A 21,592-nucleotide genomic window follows, 5' to 3' on the forward strand; every position below is an offset into this window, starting at 1 on the left:
TAAGAGGGTAAATGTTGCCGATCACAGCAAAGAGTGGCGCTCTCTCTTTTTTATCAGAGAGAGGAGAACTCACCTGGACACCTCTCAAAACCATGCATTTTGTTCTGCAAATAGCCACTCATCCACTTGGCCAGGGTGATAAATGGCTTTTGCTGGGTGAGTGGCCAGGAAGTGTATTTCATTTATCTTACTCCTCTAGCCCCTCATGTGGGGAAGAGGTATAAAAGGAAGTAAAATATACTGTGACTTGGAAACTTGCTTTGCATTTTAACCAGAGGCAGACCACTGGGTATCAGCAAATACTTTATCAGGCTTCCAAATATTAAGTAGATATTTGGAATATCTACTCAAGCTGTCTAACAATTCAGAGACTGCAGGAATAGTTGGAGACATTTTGAGAGATGCTGAAGGATGAGAGTGAGAAAACTCAAAGCCCTTGCTCATGTCCGTGTGGCGGCTGATTGGTGGTGGGGTAAAGTACCCAGACTGGTGCTTTTAACTCCAAGATTGGTTTTCGGGTTTCAGATGCTTGTTTAACAGTGGGGTCCATTTTGTTCTCACTCAGCTGTTCTAGTTGAAGCGGGAGGGGGACCCTCAGAGCCCTGTGCTCTGTCCCATCTGTCCCATCATTGTCCATCTGTTCCCTGAGATCCTGAGACTCCACATCACACAGCTTGCACACCATCAGCCTTGAAAACCATCGGACTTGAAAACCATTGGACTAGACAGGCATGGAAGGTTCAAGTGAGGGCACTGCACAGCCAGATGGGACTGCTGGGACCCTTTTCCTTCCTATTCTCATACCTCTTCCTGGGAGGATCCTTTCAGACAGAATGACCACCCATCTCAATACCCCATCCTTTAGGAAGCCATTCCTAATTACCCAATTGGAATGGGAGTCCCCTCCCTTTGAGCTCCTTCCATGCATCTGTTTCTCTGGGGGTTCCTCTTGATGTCTACCTCGCAGTGAGCTGGGCCATCCTCAGTCTGAGGCCAGGGACCATGGCATGTGCATCATTACATCCCAGCACCTGCAGCAGCAAGCCGTGTATCACAGGGACTCAGTGAATGTCTGTAGAATTGAGTTGAGGACAACATTTTCTTTGGTTACCATTGAATGGGCATTTGAGCTATATGACCTCGGATTTATGGGCATGGTAATTGTGCTATCTCAGACAGGGGAGAAGGTTATTTAGATAATGTGATTAGTGTACAGAAATGCTATGTAGAAATCTAACATAGTGGTTTTCTATTGTCTTGCTATTTTCACAGTTAAGGGCATTTTAGTATGAGGATCAAAGATGGTTTATAATTGGTATAAAGAGGAAGCCTTGAGATTTCCAGATCTGAAACTAGATGACCACAGAAGAGCATTGATTAATATATGAAAGCCCTAAGGGAGAAATGTTTGCATTGATTCTATAGGAATTGCAATCGCACCTCATTTCAGCATAGCGTCGTACTGGTTGCTGAGGGAGGCAGACATCTCTGTCACATCCTCTTTGTCTCTGTTGTACTCCGATCATTGCTGGGCAACCAGCCTCATACAGATGTAACTAGACAGCATCTCCCTTCAGCTGCACTGTATATCTGTATATCTCTCCCTTCAGCTGTACTGTATCTCCCTTCAGCTGCACTGTATCTCCCTTCAGCTGCACTGTATCTCCCTTCAGCTGCACTGTATATCTCTCCCTTTCTGCCCCAGGGTTTCTGTGAAGCATCTTTGGGAGACCTGTTGGACTTCATGCCTGTGCCACCTGGAGATGCAAAGGAGTCAATAGCTGTCAGGCCAACACTTGACGGGTGAATAGGAGCTGGTGGTAAAATGCTCCCTCCTTCTGCCTTTTGGGCAGGTGATTCTGAGGCCTATTCTATTTGTCTCCTTCCAAAGTCTCCATGGGGCTGAGCTCATTAATGTGCCAGTGCACTGGCTTTCTCCCCTCCTGGGCTTCCCTCTCCCCCAGTTTTTCACTCCTGTTCTTTGGATCCATCCCAGATAACCTACTGCATATAAACTATTATCTCAGACTCTGCTTAAGCAGGGAATTCAGGCTAAGGCAGGGGAATAAAGAATGTAGTAAGATATTTTCCCTGTCCTCCAAGAGCTTTCCCTTTGATTGGAAAATGGTGTGGAACACTTGGGTTACTTTAGAATGTCTTGTATGGGTAAAGGCCAAAATGGGCGACTCAGCTTGGGTAGGTGTTACCAGAGAAAGAAAAAGAGAAGGGCAGTGTGCATGGAGCTTGTGGACTAGATTGATTCCAAGAAGGTCAGTTAGGATCTGTGGGATTTTGTGTGTGTGTGTGTGTGTGTGTGTGTGTGTGTGTGTTTTAAGACAGAGTCTCACTTTGTCACCCAGGCTGGAATGCAGTGGTGTGATCTTGGCTCACTGCAACCTCCGCCTCCTGGGTTCAAGTGATTCTCCTGGCTCAGCCTCCTGAGTAGCTGGGATTACAGGTGTGTGCCACCATGCCCAACTAATCTTTTTTTTTGTATTTTTAGTAGAGGCAGGGTTTCAGGCCAGGCTGGTTTTAAACTCCTGACCTCAGGTGATTCACCCAACCTGGCCTCCCAAAGTGCTGGGATTACAGGTGTAAGCCACCATGCCTGGCTGGATCCGTGGGATTTGAATGGGCTGGGGAGAAGGACAGAGGGGACTCCAGTGTTATATAATGGTAGGAATGGGCAGAAAAGCTGAGTGGGGCCTGGGGTGTTATAGGGAAAGAGTGAAATGTGTATTCGAAATTATCAGATTGTTTAAAATTTTTAATACCAGGCATAGGACTCAGAACTTTCCCTTAATTTGATTAAAAGTAGGAATTGATTTGTGGAAATTTTAAAACTTGGAGGCTATTGGATGGAGAAGGGAGAGAAAGGGCTAAGAAACTGTTGAGACATAAAAGTAGGGATCAGGCGAATGAGGGGTAAAGTTCCCTGGCCCAACCAACTGAAAACTTCACTAGCACCTGCTAGAATCAAGTGTCCCTGGGGAGGGCAAAAAGTTCCCTTTCCAAGGGCGTTCACCTCTGAGGGCAAAGGCCTGTCTGCAAGGTTGAGAGCTGCATTTAAAGGAAAACATTCTTCTGACCCCCCAGAGTTGACTTAGCTTATTTTTATTTTAATGTTATTTAAATATGTATAAAATAAAGCTAGATATAAACTCCTAGTACTTAAAGCTCTCATATATCCATGAAACCAAATGAGATTTACACATTAAAAACAAATAAAATGACAAAACCTATAAAATGGAAATTAACAACATTAATTTAATGTGATGGATGATGTTTTTTACTCAAATGAAATTGCTCTTGGCAAATGAGTATGGCGCTGGCAGCTTCAGCTCCGAGTTCAATGTTTCGTGTGTCCCATGCTGACTTCATTCTCTTTGAATTTCTCTTTGAACCACTGAGAAACCTTTGTTTGAACAGCTGGCCATGACTGAATGCATTATTTACCTATCGAGGTGCCTCTGTTCTCATTAGCCAGAGACAATTTGGTGTTCTTTGTGCCAACACAGCCATAAGCCCAAAGCAAAGGTGATGCAGACACAGAATGGCAGAGTATGTTTCCCTCTGCCCTGTGGCCTTTCAGGAGGCGCTGGAAGGAAGGTCAGAGATGGAGGTGAAAGGGAAAAAGAGGACTCAGGAGTACAAACAGCATCTCCTGAGACCAAGAGGGATGCTAGATTCAAATGTTTAGTTCATCTAGGGAGTTGAAGTCAATTTCTTTGACTATTAAATTCCAATGAATTGAGTCTCCAATGAATTGACTCTGCAATGAACTTGGAGACTTTTTTTTTTTTAATACTTTAAGTTCTGGGATACATGTGCAGAACGTGCAGATTTGTTACATATGTATACACGTGCAGTGGCAGTTTGCTGCACCCATCCACCCGTCGTCTACACTAGGTATTTCTCCTAATGCTATCCCTCCCCTAGACCCCCACCCCCTGACAGGCCCTGGTGTGTGATGTTCCCCTCCCTGTGTCCATGTGTTCTCATTGTTCAACTCCCATTTATGAGTGAGAACATGCAGTGTTTGGTTTTCTGTTCCTGTGTTAGTTTGCTGAGAATGATGGTTTCCAGCTTCATCCATGTCCCTGCAAAGGACATGAACTCATCCTTTTTTATGGCTGCATAGTATTCCATGGTGTATATGTGCCACATTTTCTTTATCCAGTCTATCATTGATGGGCATTTGGGTTGGTTCCAAGTCTTTGCTATTGTGAACAGTGCTGCAATAAACATGTGAGCATGTGTCTTTATAGTAAAATGATTTATAATCATTTGGGTATATACCCAGTAATGGAATTGCTGGGTCAAATGTGTTTCTGGTTCTAGATACTTGAGGAATCACCACACTGTCTTCCACAATGGTTGAACTAATTTACACTCCCACCAACAGTATGAAAGCGTTCCTGTTTCTCCACATCCTCTCCAGCATCTGTTGTTTCCTGACTTTTTAACGATTGCCATTCTAACTGGTGTGAGATGGTATCTCATTGTGGTTTTGGTTTGCATTTCTCTAATGACCAGTGATGATGAGCTTTTTTTCATATGTTTGTTGACCACATAAATGTCTTCTTTTGAGAAGTGTCTGTTCATATCCTTTGCCCACTTTTTGATGGTTTTTTTTTTCTTGTAAATCTATTTAAGTTCTTTGTAGATTCTGGGTATTAGCCCTTTGTCAGGTTGATAGATTACAAAAATTTTCTCCCATTCTGTAGGTTGCCTGTTCACTCTGATAGTTCCTTTTGTTGTGCAGAAGCTCTTCAGTTTAATTAGTTCCCATTTGTCAATTTTGGCTTTTGTTGCCATTGTTTTTTGTGTTTTAGTCATGAAGTCTTTGCCCATGCCTATGTCCTGAATGGTATTGCCTAGGTTTTCTTCTAGGGTTTTTTATGGTTTTAGGTCTTACATTTAAGTCTTTAATCCATCTTGAGTTAATTTTTGTATAAGGCATAAGGAAGGGGTCCAGTTTCAGTTTTCTGCATGTGGCTAGCTAGTTTTCCCAATACCATTTATTAAATAGGGAATCCTTTCCCCATTGCTTGTTTTTGTCAGGTTTGTCAAAGATCAGATGGTTGTAGATGTGTGGCATTATTTCTGAGGCTTCTGTTCTGTTCCATGGGTCTATATATCTGTTTTGGTACCAGTACCATGCTGTTTTGGTTACTGTAGCCTTGTAGTATTGTTTGAGGTCAGGTAGCGTGGTGCCTGAACTTGGGGACTTTTTTGGGGGTTAAGGGACCCTTCTATGGCATCTGTGGTGGAGTAAAATATTTGTGAAATGTTACATTATTTGCTATCCCTCATACAATTTTGGGAAATTATTGTGTTGTAAAACACTCCTGTGGAAGGGAGCTTAGTTGCAAAGTTCAGATGGTGGGACTCGATCAGCATTGCAAATGTTTCTGTCTGTGGCTCATTCCTGTGCCTGCAGTGGCCCCAGCTCTTTAAGAGCCTCTCTTTCAAGGCTGATTCCTAGATTTAGGTTGGCCTCCAACTCAAACTGGATTCATTTTTGAAGCCTGGCCTCTCTGCCTTTGCTCTTGGAATCAGGGCCCACAGGTGACAGCCTGTGAAGAGCCCTGAGTCTAGGTTCAGGCAGCTGGATTTCAATTTTAGCTTCTCCATTTGCTATGTGACATGAGACAAGTTACTTAAACTCTGTGCCTCTGTCTCTTTATCTGTACAATGGGGAGGATAATAAATAATGCCTAGTTTGCAGGATGGAATGAGTGAATATATGTAAAGTGTTTAGAACATCCAGCATATAGTAAGTGGTATACAATAGTGACTGATGGTGACGGTGATTATTCTAGTTAAATCAGGGATCTGTGACCCCAGAGGGGAAGCTCTGGGCCTGCACGTTAGAGTCCTGTACAAGTATTGTAGGACGACTGAATGGCGACAATTTTGAAGACTCTTTGCTAAAGAGGCAACACTAGGGTAGAAAATATATCAATGATCAAGAACTCTCATTATTTCAGATCTGGTTAATTTGCCTATTTGAAAGACTTTGTGGTCAGAAGAAGTTTGCCTTTGCAAAGAAGAAAGGGTACTGAAGAAATGGTATGAAGGAAACAACGGTGTAAACAAAACCGAAAGGGTCTTGTTCAAGGCACTTCAGAAAATCGTACTTCCTAACAACGTTTATTTTGCATTAAAAAAACAGATGTGCTAATTATGTGTTAATCTTATCTATTTAGTATAGCAGGTCCCCAAGGATAATTATTTGGCACGCTTGGCTCTCTTAAGACATTTTGCTGAGTCAGGCAGGTCTTGTATTAGTTTGAGTTCTCCCAGAAGCCCTGAAACAAGGGAGGAGGAAGACTGGAAGGGCATGGGAGGAAGGAAGCCTGCAGAGGCTGAGCTGTTGAGCAGGTTAGTGCTGGGGGCACCTGGGGCTCCATCCCACTGGAGACTGCTGGGAGACAGAGCAGAAAATGGTTCAGGTTACTCATTCTGACCCATGAGGGTGCTGGCCTATTTATCCATTTATCCACTGATTCTCCTCAGTCATTTGTTGAGGCCTGCTGGGGATGGGGCATTAATTGCCTGGCACTTCTGGTCTGTCCCACTTGGTCCCAGTGAGCTCTAGTGGCTAGAGGGAGCTGTTAGGCATAGGCTGGCAAGTGGAAGACGTAGAGGGCCTGCAGGGCCTGAGGAGCCCTTAGGATGGGGGCGGGACACTGATGTGGGCTACTGCCCTTCCCTAGACTAGAGTGACTTAGTGTGACTTTACAGCATGTGTACTCTCTCTGCCTAATGTCAATTGCTCACTACACAGAGACGGTTCAAGTCTGTGTTTTGTGTAACACCTACACCTCAGGGTGGCACTCAGCACATCTTTATGAACATGCTTTGATGTATTTTGCAGGTATATTTGTTAATTGTCTTCAGTGGGGAATCCCTGGCTCTTTTGTTTGGTTCCTCCTCAGAAATAGGGAGGGTAAGGGTGAGATGGAGGAAAGGCTGGAGAAGGGAGCCGGGGTTACGTGGGTTGAGAGAAGGCGATGAGGCCCTTGGAATGTGAGAGGGCTTTGGATTGGTGCAGCTCTCTGGTGCAGCTCTCAGTGAGGCAGGAGGAGACCTCAGAGGGCATTGTGGGCTCTCTTTTCCTCCTAGTGTTTGGAGGCCTGGAGCAGGGCAGAGCTCTGCCATCACCATGGGATTAAAAGTGTTATCATCAAGGCATAGTCTGCTTTTACTAGATAGTCCAACTGTAACGAGAAAATGGCCAGATCTTAGACAGGAACGGAAGGGTGAGGTGAGGTGGGATGTATGTTGTAACCATAGCTTTGGGAAGGGCAATGTTTTTCTCCATATCTGTAGACAAAATTTGGCGACTTAGTATTAAGGGATCTGGCTTAGAATAGCGAGGCGATATCAACAGTGTGTACCATGTGGACCTGAAGTCAGAAGCCCTGCATGGAGTCTCAACTCTTCCCTTTAGAACTCTTGTGACCTTAGGCAAGTTCAACCTTCCTTTCTTTTTATCTGCAGAGGAAGGAAATGGTAATATGCAATTTACCAGGTTGTTGTGAAGATTAGATGAGAAAATATATCTGTTTATGAATGGATAGCGTTCATATCCATGTTAGTTTTTTTAAAAATGGTGGACTATTTTAAAGGTTTCTATTCAATAAAATGCTTTTAGTAACATAATGCAATACCATACAATTGTGCAAGATTATACAAGATAATTGTAGCTTTTATAAAATGTTAATTCAGAATATATTTAATAGGACACAAGCTTTTAAATCTAGTTTTATTTTTATTAATACTTTTTGATCAAACAGTGCTAATAAAATACAACTAAAGGTGTCCTAAAGAAAAAAGCAGTCCCCTGCCTTCTGTTTCCTAAGCCAGTTTTTTTAGAGGCAATGACTTTGGATGTTTTTAGTTATTTTCTCATATATCACCATGTTTAAAAATAATATACTTTGCTGGATGAAGTATCTCACTCCTATAATCCCAGTACTTTGGGAGGCAGGGGTGGGAGGATCCCTTGAGGCTAGAAGTTGGAGACTAGTCTGGGCAATATAGCAAGACCCTATCTCTACCAAAAATTAAAAAAAAAATTGCTGGATATGGTGGCATGTACCTGTAGTTTCAGCTACTTCAGGGATCAGAGGCTGAGGTGGGAGGATCACTTGAGGCCATGAGGTCAAGGCTGTAGTGAGCCATGACCATGCCGCTGCACTCCAGCCTGGGTGACAGAGCAAGACTCTGTCTCATAATAATAATAATAATAATAATAATTATTATTATTATATACTCCTGCTATTTCTTGGAGAGCATTGCATATTATGACTTTCTAGCATACTTGATTGGATTATAGTCCTAATACCCCATCCTTCACCCACTTCCCTCTTATTTTCTTAATATTACTGTATCACTATTTTTGGTTAAATCCCTTGTCAGTGTTTACATTATTATGACTGTGTAAATATCATTTACTTTTGAGCCAAATTGTATTATGATGACGTTTAATTATTGTACGTTGTTTTGTTTTCCTAGAGGTAATAATCACCTTTAAAATCTTTTGCTTAGCTTTTTAGCTATCTATGGCTAAATTTCCCAAAGAGTATAGTAGATCTGTGAAATACCTGTCAGTATTGTTTTCCAAACACCCACACATGTCAGATACTCTGTAAGTTCCATCTCCCCTTTGCAGAGCCCTCTTTCTTCCAGCTTGAGTTAGTTTCTCTTTAGGCTGGGAGTGCGGTCTCAGTTATCCTAGGCTTTAATTGATCACACTCCTGATTAGATCCCCTCTTCCATGAGTGCCCTGTCTTCTTTTTTCTTAGTTTATTTCTTCTTTTTGTTGTAGTACATCCTGTAGTAGCCTCTTTGAAAAGGGTGCGCATTTTTGAGTCCTTGTTTCCCTGAAAATGCTTTTATTCTCTCAGTCTTACCTGATGGTTTGATTGGGAAGAGAGTTCCAAGTCAAAATTAATTATGCCTCAGTTTGAAAGCACAGATCTCCAGGTAATGAGAGATGCGATGGCTCTTAGATTGTTTCTTTTTATGAGACCTGATCTTTTACTCCCCATGAACCTGGTATCATTGTCTTAGGCTTTCCTTGGGTCTCTGGAGATGAATCTCTCTTCTTTTTAGCACCCCCTTTTTGACTTGCTGAGCTTGTAACTTCCTTTGCTCTCTTCAGTCAGGTACTCTCACCTGTTCTCTTCCTTCCAAAAATTTGTTGAAATCTTTCATCTGTTGAAGTCTCCTTTCCCATTCTTTGTCTTTGTGGGTTGCAGACATTTCCCCCACTTAAACCCTTTCCTTCCATTGGTAGATTTCATGAGGAGAGGAGAAAAACAAGTGTTATTAGATTTGCTCTGTCCAATTAGAAGTCTGTTATTATTAGAAATAAATGAAAATGGGCCGGGCGCGGTGGCTCATGCCTGTAATCCCAGCACTTTGGGAGGCTGAGGTGGGTGGATCACGAGGTCAGGAGATGAGACCACGGTGAAACCCCGTCTCTACTAAAAATACAAAAAATTAGCTGCGCGCGGTGGCGGGCGCCTGTAGTCCCAGCTACTCGGGAGGCTGAGGCAGGAGAATGGCGTGAACCTGGGAGGCGGAGCTTGCAGTGAGCCGAGATTGCGCCACTGCACTCCAGCCTGGGTGACAGAGCGAGACTCTATCTCAAAAAAAAAAAAAAAAAAAAAAGAAATAAATGGAAATGGCCTGAATATTTCACTGGAAAACTGGAACATAATATATTCAAGGTCTTCCATTTAATAAATAAATAAGACTTGCTGGGTAAGCAAAGAGAGAACGGTGAAAAGGAAAAAAAAGGAATGGAAAAAGGAAGGAAGAGAGCTCAGTAGAAAAAATATGCCTTGAGGAGGGACTTTATAAAGACTTTTCAAAAAAGGAAAAAAGCGGAAATCTAGGCCAGTTCTGGCTAAGGCAGGCTATTCAGACACTGTAGATTAGGGAATTGTTATTGATAATGGATTTATCAATGGACTATTATTGTAGCATCTTTTTCAAGGGCTGTCACATATAAGAATTTTATGCTTGTTGGCCTCAGAGGGTCTTTTTTTTTTTTTTTTTTTGAGACGGAGTCTCGCTCTGTTGCCCAGGCTGGAGTGCAGTGGCGCAATCTCGGCTCACTGCAAGCTCCGCCTCCCGGGGTCACGCCATTCTCCTGCCTCAGCCTCTCTGGTAGCTGAGACTACAGGCGCCCGCCACCACGCCCGGCTAATTTTTTTGTATTTTAAGGACACAAGATTGTGAAACAAAGGGATGTTGATTCTGCAAAACAAATTCCGTCCTGTCCTAGGAATGGTGGTTCACCTCTATCAGAGGAAGACCACCAGCATCGTGGGAGATGAAACGCTGGGTCCAGGGACATCTCCATGTACTGCGTGGAGACTGTGGGCCTAACTTTAAATATGATTACACAAATGTAATATGTATGGTACGGGAGGAACCATAATATCATGATGGTATGGGAGGAAATTATGGATAAGGGCTTTTTCCTTTTTCATCTTGCCCATTATTTTTCTTCTTTCTTTCCCACTTTTCTTCTTTGTAAATCTGAAGGCTCTGAATGAAAGGTAACCATAATAGCTTGTTTGTTTGTATAGCTATAAAGGTAACCATTACAGCTTGTTTGCTTCCATAGCCAAACATTATTTCCTGCCCACTTGCAGGCGGATCAAGGCTACTGGTCAGAAAAAGAAGAAAAACATTCTCAAAGCTGGAAATTCCAGTTGTGGTCAGCCAAGAGCCTCTGTCTGAATTTCAGTCCAGTTCTACACTCTGTGTTATGCCTGACATTCTGATGCTGCTTCTGCTTCTTCTCCTTTAATTATTTTCACATTATCCCCTGAAGCTCCTGGAGGAGTTCACAGGCTGAAGTGTTTGCATTCATGCAGAGGAGATGGCATCTGTCAGTGGCTGTGCACCTGCCTCAGACCCAGGGACATGGAGTCTAATTCCGGTATCTGTACTGGTGACCACTGTGAACTCAGGCAGACCTTGACCTCAGTGGGCCTTGGCTTCCTTCGTTGGTAGTGGGGGGGCTAGAGATTGCTGCAGACCTTTGAACTAGAACATACTCTGAAGCTCTTGGCTGATATACGTGCTAGGATGGCATACTGCTTACTTTTCCTTTCTTAGAGTCATATAAACAGTTAGGTTAGGTTTTTTTTTTTTTTTTTTGAGACAGAGTCTCACTCTGTAACCCAGGCTGGAGTGCAGTGGCATGATCTAGGCTCACTGCAGCCTTGACCTTCTGGGCTCAAGTGATCCATCCACCTCAGCTTCCTGAGTAGCTGGGACCACAGGCACACACCACCATGCCTGGCTATTTTTTTAATATTCTTTGTGGAGACAAGGTTTCATCATGTTGCCCAGGCTGGTCTCAAACTTCTGGGCTTAAGCAATCTGCCCTCATTGGCCTCCCAAAGTGCTGATATTACAGGTGTGAAACACCATCCCAGGCCTGAACATTCTGTTTTTAAGGGTTTCAAACAGGCTGGGTGCGGTGGCTCACACCTGTAATCCCAGTACTTTGGGAGGCTGAGGTGGGCAGATCACCTGAGGTCAGAAGTTGGAGACCAGCCTGTCCAACATGGCCAAACCCTGTCTCTACTAAAAATACAAAAATTAGTCGGGTGTGGTGGTGTGGGCCTGCAATCCCAGCTACTCGGGAGGCTGAGGCAGGAGAATAGCTGGAATCTGGGAGGCAGAGGTTGCAGTGAGCCGAGATCATGCCACTGCACTCCAGCCTGAGTGACAGAGTGACTCCGACTAAAAAGAAAAAGAAAAAGAAAAAAAAAGTTTCAAATAAATGTGAACTTCTGCCTCAATGGACACAGGTTAGTCTATCTGGTAATGAATATCAAACATTAAGAAGTGACGATTTTTCTTGTGTCTCCTTCTGCCTCCTTTTACTATTGGCAAGCATGGTTGCCTCGACTGTAAGCTCTCTGAGGGCGGGACTCCTGGTTGTCTTATTTTGGAGACCCGTTCAGAGTATCTACTTGTCCACATTCCTGAAAGTGAAAAAGTTGGTCACATTTTATTTATTTTGTTTCCCCAGCACCTAGCAGAGTGCCAGGAATGTGTAATAATCAGTATTTGTTGACTCCAATGCCTAACATATGGTGTTCTAAGCATGCATTGTAAATGTTTGAAATTGCAACATAAGCAAGGTAGGGATATGAGTATTATATTTTATTTTTTTCTAAAAAAACATACACTGTGTGAAATAAAAACCTTTCAAAGAAGATTATACAGCGGGTTTCTTTCTCATTACCCATCACTTTCCTCCTCCCTAGAATTTCAAGACTTATTTTCTCACCAAACAGAGTCAAAAGACAAAATTATAAGAAAGCTTCCAGAATTACCTGGGCTGCCTACTCTCCCCCTTTCTTCTGTCCTTTTTGTACTTTGGTTTGTTGGAAGTTAACCAAAGATAAAAGAAATATCTGAGGCCCCCTATTGGGGTGTTAATTAGTTGTTTCTTGTCCAAGGAATTAAACAAAAATGCTTCTAAGAGAATGTCTGTGTTTGAATTAGCAGACAATCTCTCTCCTATCTCAACCTCAGTTTTGTTAGTTGACATTCTCAAGTGTCTCCAATTAGCTTAAGGAGTGTTAAGACATTAACAAAAATTCCCAAGGCAAAATTAGTTTCAATTTGCTTTGGCTTAAACAGATATGCCATACATCACCTCAGGAGGAAGAAGCCTGTTATAAAATCTGGCCAACAACAACAGTAACAGTAACAACATAAAAACTCCTCAAACTGAAACAACTCAGATTTCTCCCTGCTTGTTAAGAAGTGAAGCCCGGGGCCGGATGTGGTGGCTCACATCTGTAATCCCAGCACTTTGGGAGGCCGAGGAGGGCAGATCATGAGGTCAGGAGTTTGAGACCAGCCTGGCCAACATGATGAAACCCTGTCTCTACTAAAAATACAAAAATTAGCTGGGTGTGGTGGCGCATGCCTGTAATCCCAGCTACTTAGGAGGCTGAGGCAGGAGAATCGCTTGAACCCAGGAGGTGGAGGTTGCGGTGAGCCAAGATCACGCCACTGCACTCCAGCCTGGGTGACAGAGTGAGACTCCATCTCAAAAGAAAAAGAAAAAGAAAAGAAGTGAAGCCCAGTGCCACAAGCCATTTGAAACCTACCGGAAAATGAAATTGTAGTTTTAATTACATTTGACATTTGCAACCCTCCAGGTAAAAGAAGTCAGTTTGCTAGAAAATTTCTTTTGGCGCTGGAAGTGCAGGAAATTAAAAAGAATGAGCCGAATATAAGTTGTATTTAACCTATTAAAGCCCAGCTTTGGAATTTCTCCTGGACCCTCAAGTAACCTTGTCTTTTGTCAGTTGGTGGACTTTGTTGAGTGACTGCTAAGGGACGTCACTGGCCTTTAATGCTGAGAGCTCCCTTCCCTAATAGGCTTTGTGCTAGTTAGCAGGAAGGGAGAAAGACAGTTATCAAGCAATGACCAGATTGTGTGAAATGAGTGATCAAATCGTCGGTATGGTAGGAGTTCGGAGAAAGGAGAGGACATCTTGGATTGGGGTGGAGGAAGAAGACATTACGGAGGAAAGGATTCTGAGAGGACATTTGGTTTGCAGGTTGGGGAGGGGATTGGGAAGAACATTCCAAGCTAAGGAATAGCATGAGTCAAGCACAGCCCTGGCATGCTGGGATAGAGGGTGGTGAGGATGGGGCCTGGAGGAGGTGAATGGGAGATGGGGCAGGAGAGGTGGGCAGGGACTGGTTTGTGAAAAGCTTTGTAATTTGAGCTAAGTCTTGATGCTGTAGATCTGTGGTTTCCCACATTTATTCATTTAGCCTCAGAACCCTTTCTTAAGATGCAGTTTTACGTGGGAGGCTGTCATATAAAATGGATAGAAGTGGAGATGTGCTATTGAAATCTGCAATGTTACCCCCAAACCTGACCCTTTCTGTTCCTTCATCCGATACTCTGCACCTTGTTCCTGCTTAGTAAATGGAAAACCACTGGGAAAACACTGCTTTAGCAATGGGCCATCAGTGATGCTTTTTGATCAGGGGAATGACATGCCTGGAAGATAATGACACAGTAATTTTAAATCAGTTTTCTATTGTTTTATGTCTTGTTTATATTCGTGGGCACTTGATGGACAGGCTAAGTTGGATTGGTGTTTGGTGTTAAAATCATGTGCGAGACCTTGGTCTAGAAAAACCCCGGGGGAGAGGCGGAGCTTGCAGTGAGCCGAGATCGCGCCACTGCACTCCAGCCTGGGTGACAGAGCGAGACTCCGTCTCAAAAAAAAAAAAAAAAAAAAAAAAAAAAAAAGAAAAACCCCGGGGGAATTTTGAGACCGAAGCTAACCATCTCCTCTTTGGTATCTTCTCAAAGTGTGTGTGTGTGTGTGTGTGTGTGTGTGTGTGTGTTGAGGAGTGGGCAGCTGATATTTTTGGTGACCAAAAGTTGCAAAGTGTGGAGGCTGTAGGATCAGGCGGATTTGCATCAGATGCAGCTGTAACATCTTCAGCCGTGTGACCCTGTGTATAGCTGACCTTCCCAGGCCATCAGCAGTGAATACCAGGGAAAGCCTTGCAGGTGAGAGGTGGACATGACCAACAGTCCAGCTGTTCCTTCTTGGACACAGTGGCTGTAAAATAGTGTCCCTACTTCTTGGGCATTTGGTTCACTTAGCCCCTTTCTCCTGCAAGGGATTGAGCTCTTTTTCTTCTTCTTACTCCAAATTTAGCTCGGATAGACCTTTTGAGTTTTTAAAAAGAATATTTGGTAAACTTTGACTCACCTGGGAACTGTTTTGTACACATTTATAGTGGGCTGAATGTCTAAAAAGTTAGGTTCACGTCCTAACCCCTAGAACCTGTGAAGGTGCTCTTATTTGGTAAAAGAGTCTTTGCAGATGTAATTAAGGATTTCATGATGAGATCATCCTGGATTTGGGGTGAGCCCTAAATCCGAAGACAGGTGTCCCAATAAGAAGAAGAGAGGCCACAGAGGCACAGAGACACACAGAGGGGAGGGCCATGTGAATATGTAGGCAGAGATTGGGATGTTGGAGCACCAAAGATACTGGAGGATTACCAGAAACTGGAGAGAGGCATGGAATAGGTTCTCCCCTACAGCCTCTGGAAGGAGTCAATTCTGCAGATACCTTGATTTGGGCTTCTGGCCTCCAGAACTGTGAGAGAGTAGATTTCTGTTGTTTGAAGCCACCAAGTTTGTGGAAGTTTTTTTATGGCAGTCCTAGGGAACTAACACAAGCACTGTGGGTTAGAGCCTTCTCTCCCCTTTGTGGTCAGCTCTTTTAGCTTCCCTGAGAAGTCTTTGCTTCCTTAGGGGTTTTCTACTTTTCCTTTTCTGTGAGGTCTTTCATGCTGGTAGAATAAGAATTTCAAGTTTTAGGTTCAGTTCTTTTGCACCATATTACCTCTCAGAGTCTGTTGGCTGTGGGATCTGCACTTCTCTGAGCAGGCCCAACGAGAACCACAGGGCATAAGAGGATCTGATCCCCTTTTCCTAAAGGCTGTGTGAATTCCAATTCACTGACTATTGCTTCCTGTATTGATAAGGTGATTGCATAAATTATTGTCCCCTTACTGATAAGGTGAGCATATAAGTTAAGTTTGTGACAAACTTGGACACCCTTGAGAATAAAAGGGGACACTATTAATATTTATAACAGGTGTAAACTGGGACTATCCCAGGCAAACTGGGACAACTGGTCATCCTTCTTACTGGTCATATCTAGAACCTGAATACAGTTCCATTGGGCCTGCTTTTTGGTCTTGTCAGTATTAAGTCAGGAATAATTGCTTGCTTGGCCTTGGGAGGAATTTTTGGCCTTCCCAAGTCTCTTTTCTCTTGCTTCCTTATTCTCTCCAGAGGTTGAATATTTCTTTATAGCTAAGGAGTTATCAAACTTCTTTGGTCTTCAGACTTATTTGGCAAGGCAAAACAGCCCCTGGGCACCTTACGTGTCCTCATTTTTGCTACTCAGCATTGTAAAAATGCTTCTCTACAATGAACAAGCACATCAGGCTATTTTGGCTGCAACATCAATTAACTTGGATCCTTGAAAAAAAAAAAGCTCCAAAATATATTAAACAAATTGTTAATTCATGCCAGGAACAAAGCACAGTTTGTCATGTTTCATACATTAATAGTGTATGGGGTTAACTCTTGAACCATCTGGAGGGCAGAATTCTGGGGCCTACAATGAGGGTGGTAGGGAGGAACTGAAGTCAGACATTGTTTCCTGATTCCCACATCACTTCCCCTGCTAAGAGAACAAAGAGTCATCTGTTGGATGTTCCTCTGGAGGGTAGAAGCCAGGCCACATTCTCTAAAATTAGCCTCTTCTCCTCTGCTGTTGTCAGAAACAAGGAGACTTCCAGGAAGATGTTTGCCATCACCACCAAGAAAGACCTAGAAATGTCAATTGTAATTAAACACCATGATTGGAGATATATTACCCATATTGCTCCTCAGAAGAAATGGATTACCATGCGTGATATTTCAGTTACTAAATTAAAAATTAGAGTCTAAAGTTTCTCCTGTGGAAGTCAGTGAAATCCTGCAAGACCCTGTGGTCACATTTAGAGAAGCTGCCACCAGTTGCCCCGGGATAGTGGGTTACATGGCTGACTGCCCATTTCAGGGATGCCCTTGAGGGTAGGGATTGTGTTGTCGTGTTCATTCATGTGTCCTGGGGAGCTAGCATGGTCCTGGCAGCTGAGAGATGCTCAGGAAATGTGGATTGAATGAATGAACTATTTATGATAGAGGAGGTCCAGCATTCTCATTTACTGCAGCCATCAGTAGCTGAAAATATCTGAGATATTATATAAGAAATATTCATATTCCCATAGGTACTTCTTTATTTTGCTTAGTTGCGCTTATATTCTGTAGAAATTTTTATATTGAGGTATAAGCTACATACAATAAAGTGCTCAGCTCTGTAGTGAATTAATCTTTACACATGCATACACCCATGTCACCAGCACTTAGATCAAGATAAACAATGCTTCTAACACTCAAGAGCATTCCCTTGTGGATCCTTCTAGTCAAAAACTCCTGCCAAATAAATATAAACACTTTCTGACTTCTATTATCATAGGTTGGTTTTGCCTATTCTTGAACTTCATATTGTTGATGAAAAGAGTCAAACTCTTAAAATTATTTGAAGACATATATTCTGAGCCAAATATGAGTGACCATGGCCCATGATATAGCCCTCAGGAGGTCCTGAGAACATGTGCCCAGGGTGGTTAAGGTGCAGCTTGGTTTTCTACATTTTAGGGAGACATGGGACATCAATCAAATACATTTGAGAAATACATTGGTTTGGTCCAGAAAGGCAGGATAATTCAAAGGGTGGGAGGCGGGGCGGCTTCCAGGCTATAAATATTTTCCAGTTGACAATTTGTTGAGTTTTTCTAAAGACCTGGGATCAATAGAAAGGAAATGTTCAGATGAAGACAAAAGATTATGGAGACCAAGTTTCTTTTGAAATTTCAAGTCTCATAGTGGCTGCCCTTAAAGACAATAGATGACAGATGTTTCCTATTCAGATTCCTATTCATACCTTTAAAAGGTGCTAGAGTCTCAGTTAATCTCTTCAGGATTTGGAGGGCCTGAAAGAAAAAGATTTAGCTATATTAATAGAGATTCTTTAAAAATGTGAATTTCCCCCCACGAAGAACGGCTTTGCAGGACCATTTCAAAATATGACAAAGAAACATGTTTTGGGGTAAAATATGTAGATTTTCTTCTTTGTCACATAACATTATGCAAGTCAGATTGGAAAGTAAGTCATCATATACAGTTAAATAAAACCCATCTGATAAGAATTTATGGTTTGTAGGGCATGACTCCCCAGACCCCTTAGATAGGAATTTGGGCAAGATAAGAAAAATGAGTGCTTAGTCCTCAATATAAATGTAATTGTATAGTATGTGATCTTTTATGTTTGCCTTCTTTCACTCAATATTATATCGTGAGAGTCATCCAAGTGGTTAATTGCTGTGTAGCAGCAGTTTGTTCTTTTAATTGCAAGGAGCTATTCCATTATATGACTATACCACAATTTATTTATCCATTCTACTGTTTGGGTAGTTTCCCGTTTTGGCCATTATGAATGAAACTTTTATGAATATTTTTGTTCATATCTTTAATTGCACATATATTCTCAAAGTTTATGTTTTTCTTATAAGAGAGGAGGGAGAGGAGGCAAATAATAATGATAATAATAATAACTGAGACTTATTGAAAGCTTACTATATTCCAGGAATTATACTAAGCAATTGACTAAATGCTCTATCACCATAGCCCATGCATGCTTTTTATTGCTATACCATTCTACCTTCCAACTTCACACCTTAATTAGAAAAACTTAAAAGCAAGACGACCTGTTAAGTACAAACTGAGTGTGTGATCAGTCAGCATCTGAAATTATCTAATTAACTTTTTTGTTTATTTTATAGCTGACCCTCTCTCACTGCTGCCATTTCATTCCCCATTAGAACGAGAACTCATCAGTTTTAGGGTTGAATTCCCAGGCACTCAGTTCCTCGCCTGGACCTGGTAGACTCTCAGTAAATCTGCTTTTTTACAAGAGAGCTATTTTCTAAAAGATTATTTGTGACCAAGTTGCTTTTGAATCTCACAAGGCATTTGCTGCAAAACTCTCTTGGACCAGTCTACCCAACCTAGAATGCTAACAGTAGCCACCAAAACTTTGTATATTCTTTAAAGAGAGCAGCTCTCTCAACTCAGTTGTTTGCTGGTATTTTTGTGTGCTCTTTATTGGTAATCTTATACTTAGCAGCTTAATTTTTTTTTAAAAATTGAGTCTTCATTAACATACAATAAAATGTCCAGATCTGAAGTGTGTTTCATATGTGTTACCAGCTGAGTATAGCTATCACCCAAAATAAGATGCAGAATGTTTCTATCAGCTCATTTATTCTCTCATCAATTCTCTACCTTCTCCCAGCCCCAACCAATCACAAATCTGACTTCTTTTAGTATAGATTAGTTTTGCCCACTTTAGGGTTACGTATAATCGAAAACATACACTACGTGCTCTTTGTCTATCTGGCTTCTTTTACCTATCATAGGGTTTTGAGATTCACCTTGTTCCGTTTATTTTTATGGCTAAGTAGTATCCTCATAGTATGAATATCTTACAGTTTGTTTGTCTACTATCTTGTTGATGGGCATTTGGGTAGTTTCTAGTTTTGGGCTATTTTGAATACATTTGCTATGAACATTTTTGTATAAGTCTTTTTGTGGAGAGATTTTCATTTCTCTTGGGTAAATTCCTAAAAGTGGGATTATTTGGTAAGTGCATGTTTTAGCTTTATAAGAAACTGGCAGTCCTCAAAAGTGGTTGAACTATTTTATACACCCACCAACAATACAGGAAAGTTGCAGTTGCTCTGCAGCTTTACCAGCATTTAGTATTGTTATCATGTTATTATGGTCATGAGTATGCAGTTCTGTTTGTACACGCACTCATTTCCCCCAACATTTGCTTTTATATAATTTCACTCCTCTTTCTTTCTTTTTATTGCTATACCATTCTACCTTCCAACTTCACACCTTAATTAGAAAAACTTAAAAGCAAGACGACCTTTTAAGTACAAACTGAGTGTGTGATCAGTCAGCATCTGAAATTATCTAATTAACTTTTTTGTTTATTTTATAGCTGACCCTCTCTCACTGCTGCCTGAGGGTTGGCTGGCTAATGCTACTGCCACCATAGACTTTGAACCTTTATTCCTAGCCCTAGGCCTTTGTTTTGAGTACTGAGGCTGAGGATTTCCTTCACTCTGAAACTCACTGTGGATTCAGTGTTCTCTGCTTGAGAAAAAAAGACTATTAATTCCTCCTACCTATCTTTGTTTGGCAGGTCATAAGTTCCTATTGGGCTTCTAAGGGCAGACTACCATTTTCTGTTGGATTTTTGGCTGTAACCAAATTTAACTAGAAAATAAGCTTTTCAAGACTGGGGACCTTGTTTGATTTGATCATCATTATATTCCCAGCTTTCAGAGCAGTGCTGGCACATAATAAATATTTGTTTAATGAATACATTTTAAAGCAATGAAAGTAAATATGTTACATTTTAATCAACATTTAGCAATGTATTTATTAAGAGTTTCTGACAGTGGCAAAGTTAATATTTGAATTTTTCCTTAAAAACAAAATGTAATATGGTTTGGCGATAGGGTCTGAAAATAGCCTCTGATGCCCACCTGCACGTGCCACCTAGGGGCCTGGGGACTGGTCTGCCTAGCCTGCCACTGCCACTGCTACTGCTGGTGCTCACATGTGCCACTTGGGGGCCTGAGGGTTGGCTGGCTAATGCTACTGCCACCACCAATACCATGCATGCTACCTAGGGGCCTGATGACCCTCCTACACACCCAAGCCACCATTGCCACTGTAGGCACCCAAGCAAGCTGCCTGGAGGCCCAAGGAGCCACCTGCCTGAACTTGCTACCACCAGTGCCCACATATGCCACCTGGGGATCTAAGGACTGACAACTTCACTTCACTGCCACCACCACTGGTGTCTGATGACCAGTCTGCCTGGCATCCCTGTCTCCCACAGAGCCTTGCCATAACCTCCACTAACAACTGCAGCCTAAACCACTGAGGAATTCATAGACACCTCTGATGCTGATTATAGCTAAAGAAATCATACAGACCCTACACTACTGCACCCACCCAGAATCAAAGCTGAAGTATCCTACCCAAATAACATTATAGGTACATCAATAGAAAAAGTCTTTCCCTATGAAAGCCAATTCATAAAATTGGAAGAAGCAACTGTTACACTAGATGTGCAGATATTAATGTAAGGACACAAGAAACATGAAAAAGCAAAAAGATATGACACTTATAAAAGAATACAATAATTGTTCAGCAATAGATTCTAATGAAAAGGAAATCTAAGAAATGCCTGAAAAAGAATTCAAAATAATGACATTAAAGGAACTCAGTAAGATACAAGAGAACACAGATAAATAATACAAAGAAATCGGGAAAACAATTCATGATCTGAATGAGAAATTCAACAAAGATATACTTACCATAAAAAAGAACCAAACAGACATCCCATAACTGAATAATTCAATGAATGAGATAAAAAATACAATTGAGAGCTTCGATAATAGACTAAATCAAGCAAAAGAAAGATTTTCTGTTCATGAAGACAGGTCTTTTGAAATAACCCAGTCAGACTTAAAAAAAAATAAAAATAAAGAAGAATAAAGGAAGCCTACATTCCATAGAGGATGTCATAAAGCAACCAAATATTTGAATTTTGAAAGTTTCAGAGAACAGAGAGGCAAAGGTGTAGAAAATCCATTTAACAAAATAATAGCTGAAAACTTTCCAAGTCTTGCAGGAGATATAGACAACCAGGTACATGGAAATTCAAAAATTCTCAAATAGATTCAACCCAAGAAGATCTTCTCCAAGGCACATTGTGGTCAAACTGCTAAAAGTCAAAGACAAAGGATTCTGAAAAATAGCAAGAGGAAAGCATTAAGTTACACGTGAGAGAGT

The 21,592-nt window shown here is 41.8% G+C and overlaps 1 protein-coding gene across 1 annotated transcript in view; it reads left to right on the plus strand.

Moving 5' to 3' along the window:
* The window catches only part of TMEM178B (transmembrane protein 178B), a 422,945-nt gene that overhangs the window by 39,124 nt on the left and 362,229 nt on the right, over nt 1-21,592 (plus strand). The gene's annotated exons all lie outside the window — the stretch shown is intronic.

The sequence above is a fragment of the Hylobates moloch genome, unplaced genomic scaffold, assembly GCF_009828535.3.
Source record: "Hylobates moloch isolate HMO894 unplaced genomic scaffold, HMol_V3 SCAFFOLD_1, whole genome shotgun sequence".
NCBI classification, from domain to species: domain Eukaryota; kingdom Metazoa; phylum Chordata; class Mammalia; order Primates; family Hylobatidae; genus Hylobates; species Hylobates moloch.